The sequence below is a fragment of the Cotesia typhae genome, unplaced genomic scaffold (genome assembly GCF_013202065.1).
Source record: "Cotesia typhae breed Kobodo isofemale line unplaced genomic scaffold, CoteBio_Ctyphae scaffold_152, whole genome shotgun sequence".
Lineage (NCBI taxonomy): Eukaryota > Metazoa > Arthropoda > Insecta > Hymenoptera > Braconidae > Cotesia > Cotesia typhae.
Window position 1 is genome coordinate 7,347,677 of NW_027423776.1, and position 4,694 is coordinate 7,352,370.

Sequence of the window (4,694 nt, forward strand, 5' to 3'; positions counted from 1 at the left end):
ATTACGCATTCAAATGTATTCAAATGTAGTTTATAAAAAAATAAATTATGCACCGTTCTCGACCGACTATTTCCACATTTATCAACCGATAAATTTCTTCAAATATCACAATAGACCGTCGTAGAAATTTATCAAGCTCGACCAGCATTGTTCTGAATAGTAAATTCAAATTTAACTCATAGTTTGCGTTCTGTAATTAATAATATTCAAACCTTCGAATAAATTAAAACTTACAGCTACCGTTTACCGTAAGGCGGATTAACATGCTAATTATAATAAAATATATCAAAAGGGATTTATGTTAATAGAGAAAATGTGTAAAGCTAAAAGAAAATCTAAAATTTGAGTACATTGGTAGTTAGATCGGAAAATAAGTAAATCGTCTTTTAAACAAAAGAGCAATTATTCTTAAGCTGGTAATTATTTCCTCGTACGTGCTGCATAATTTAGCCATTCGGACGGGCGAGCTATGCGGGGACACGGTTATCGTGATACTGGAGGTGAAAGTAATAAACATAAGTCTTACCTTCGACGATCATAAATATTCGATATTAACGTTTGATACGTCCTGAGAATTAGCATAAACCGTCGCCGTTGTGCTTAAACTTTTTACCGATATCACTGTTAGTAACATCGGCTAAGTATCTGTTGGCTATATACACACACAAGCATAATATATATGTTTATATTTACGATAAATGTTAATTTATAATTTAGTATTTATTTTCTCAAATGATAATAAATTTATAAAATGTATTAACATGATCACGTTTATCAAATCCTCCAACTTTATGACGCAATACACGGATAAACACAATATACGATAGTCGGTACACATTTACAATGATAGATGGATAAAATATTACTTTTAAATGTGAATTAAAAGTTAATACAGATGATGCGAATATAACATTTCTATTCGTTGTAACATCGTCCTTCGTTATAAGTACCTAACACATTAATCATGTTCCGTTATTCGAGGTACTTGTTAGTGGAAATCTCTGGCCAAAGCTTATCTACTAGAGAATATTATATTATATTATATGATCTATACAAATATATGTATATAAATGTTTATACATGTGATGATGATGATAATGATGATGATGATGATGACGGGAATATATATACATATGAGTATTTATAATATGTGTTTGTTGAGGTGGCTATAAGCCACATCTGCGGCAAACGATTACTTTCCAAGTAAAACCATCATCGACGAGATCATAAATTCAATTTGATAGAGCGCGGATGCTTTACGCGTCTCGGCTCATCGATTTATGTTATGCGCGACCGATCCGAGGACATAATGAAATAGTCCCGACGATCCCATATACCGATTATAAATCCCTTTTTTCCCAGTCGCTAACTGAATAATAATAATAATATTTTATTATTTCGCTATTCATATACACTTTTTACAAATATATTATAATTTAATAATAATAAATAATAATAAAAAATAATCACATCGACCACTTAAACCGCGAACTCCAATGTCATATGTATACATGTATGTATATAGAGAGATATGGGAAGCAATAAGCAGCCTTAATGTAAAAACAAGTAAATACATTGATACAAGGGTATATATATGATGATTAATAGCTTTTCAATGCCTGTGATCAATCGATGGTTTATTAATACGATAAATATTACAGATATACTACTTAACTTCAATCATGATTACATTAATTAGAAAAGATTTAATACATTTCTTACATCAGTTTTGTATCACTAATAAATGCATCAGTCTTTTAAGTTGTCGATTGCTATAAAGTAGCGTTATTTATATATTTTTTTTTTCTCTTGGTTGTAAACATGAAAAAGATCTACGAATTATGCACGAAAAAAATTTTATATGAAAATTATATACATGTAATACATATGTAAAAATTACATGGTATTAATTTACAAAAAATAATTTTCATATTTACGAAGTTTAATACTTTGATATTTATAAAAAAAAAAATTATTAAATTTACTGGGAAAAATATGAAAAATTTGCTGTGTTACATAATACTAGCAACGATACTGAATTTAATCATAAAAACCTATTTTATCATTCAAATACACTGGTCACAAAATTTTGCTTATTCTCTTAATAATTTAGATTATATTTAAAAAAAAAAAAAGTTTTAATTTACAAAAATAGAGTGGTAAAAATAAAATACTCAAATCAAGACTAAAAAATTTTTTTTAATCTTTATGATCATTAAAATTATTTTTTTTTCTGTGTATGATTTTTTACATTTAAATTTCTTGTGCATTAGATTACTAAGAAGCAAAAGATATGTATTTTTAATATATATATATATATATATATATATATATATATATATATATATATATATATATATATATATATATATATATATATTTAATGTCCGTAAGACTATCAGACAAATTTAAAATTAATATTCAAGACAATTTTAGTTGAAAAAAATGAAACACATCTTTACATTAAATATAAAATTATAATTTGGTATTGGCATCATCTGGACAATACTGCTTGTTGTTGTACAAGGAGTACCACAGATCATATTGCTTCCTATCTGAAGATTCTCTGAGATCCTGGAGCAACAAAAAAATGAACTTATAAACAAAAAAAAAAAAATAAATAAAAAGAAGGTAAAATTAAGGAAATACAAATTTGCTTACGTTCCAAAATCCGTGGTAGCAATCGATGGTCAGAGGATCATGGCTTTTGGTCCAAACATACACATGACAGTACAAAGCATATTTTGTACCAACAGCGCCATATATTACCAAAAAACTGTATCTTTGTTCTTCTCCTATGGTTTTTACATGAGGACAATAAACATCCGCGAATCCCATATCTGTAGCGCCTCTGGTTCTTCCTTCATCATAAAGCTTTTTCCAAGCATCCTCTGCGTAGTTTTGAATAATAGGATTACTGTAAGACATGACAGGTCCGAAGTCTTCACCAGAAAATTCATTATTGCTTATTGGTAATTTTTTCAGTGAAAATTTAAAACCGAAGATTTGAAAAAGACTGATGGACATTTCCCTGAGGCTCGATCAATTTAAAGTAATTTTGGAGATAAGGAGGAGCGCTAGTATTGGTGGATTTTTTCGATAATTTAAAAGTTTGATTGTTAATTGCTTTGGGTTTTTTGTTTACTCATTAATAGTATCGTCATTATGATTAATTTAAAAAATTATTTTTTGGTATTGAAAAAATATTTCTTAGTACTTATAACATTTCTTAGTATTTAAGAAATATTTTATAAATACTAAGAAATATTTTTTAAACACTAAAAAATTATGTTTAAGAAATGATTTCTTAAATACAAAGAAATCTTAAATATTATGAGAATAAGGAGAGAGAAAAATATCGTGAGAATAAGGATACGCTTAAGGAATTTTCTACAGAAAAGGTTTTTATACTGTTGGCCTATTTTTGATACGTTAGGAGACATAGTAATATAAGTAATTTAAGTATATGATGAAAAATGAAAAACCAAAATATAATAAATACAGTCTTTTAAATATATTTTATAGATCATTGAGAAATTATATTTTATTTATTTTTTACTTAATATTTTTCCACCAAATAAATAAGCAGTGTAAAAAATTAAAAACTCAACATAGCCAAATAGTGAATAAAGCCCGTAATTCAAAGCAAATTTATAATATTTTAATGATATTCAAACTTATTGAATTATCGATTTTTCCAAAGTAAGATTGAGATTAAGATGAGATATTTTTAAATTAAACTATACTCGTGATTTCGGAGTTCGCTTCGGCTGTATTTCATCAACATACAGGTATACAGGTACATAAGTAAGGGTATGAAGGTAATATAATCTCTAGTTTGTACTATATGTATAGGAGACGCTCGACGACGTCGACGACGTAGCAAAAGTTTTCTAATTTAAAACTTACCCTTCTACCCCTGAGTTTCACGCTGCCACTGCTGAGCCAAATAGGTATCTTTATTGCATTCAACAACACTGCAACGAGGTTACTATTGTGGATATGCTTCAAGGAAAACTCTCGCGAGAAATTTATACTTTATAACTGAATATATACATATCCACTCCATTGTCCACTATCTATCTATAATCCACTTAATAAACTTTGACTGCAATATTATTCTCATTTCATTGAATTTATTCATCCTAAATGTTAAAAAGTCGTTAGATGTAATACCAGATTTATTTTAATTAAAATTTAAAATAACTAATTCCATTCTAGACTTTAAAATTAATAGATTAGGTAAAGACATAAGTTTATTTGCAGAGACTAAATTTATTAGTATTTAATGAATGCATGTTTACTAAGGCTTAATTTATCGCTCATAAATGTAGGGTTATTAAATAATAATAATAATAAGCTTCATAGATTTTACATGACTTTTAAGATTATATATTTATTGACAATTGTTTTTAAATTTATAACTAAATTGCAATTTTTTATAGTTCCCCGTGAACAAGTTTTTAGACGTAAAAATATCCAGCTATGTATTATGATAAAAAAATAATTTTTTTATTTTGTATTTTTTCTTGAAAAGTTTTATTCGTCAATCGATATGTTAAATAAAAAAAATATTAATTGATTAAAATAAAAATAATTTTTAGATAAGCCCTCAAGAAAAGTAAAAAAGTCATACGAATATTTTTATCCTAGACTTAATTCCTTGAATTTAACTCTCTTGCAAGGAGAGGATT

At 26.9% G+C, this 4,694-nt stretch overlaps 1 long non-coding RNA gene across 1 annotated transcript; it reads right to left on the reverse strand.

Annotated features, from left to right (window-relative positions):
* Positions 1-2,493: 2,493 nt before the first annotated feature.
* Positions 2,494-4,434, reverse strand: LOC141536580 (uncharacterized). The gene is made up of 3 exons (XR_012480748.1): positions 3,910-4,434; positions 2,662-2,917; positions 2,494-2,574 (listed from the first exon to the last, which is right to left on the reverse strand). It is a non-coding gene; the product is annotated as an uncharacterized LOC141536580 (long non-coding RNA).
* Between the last annotated feature and the right edge of the window lie 260 nt (positions 4,435-4,694).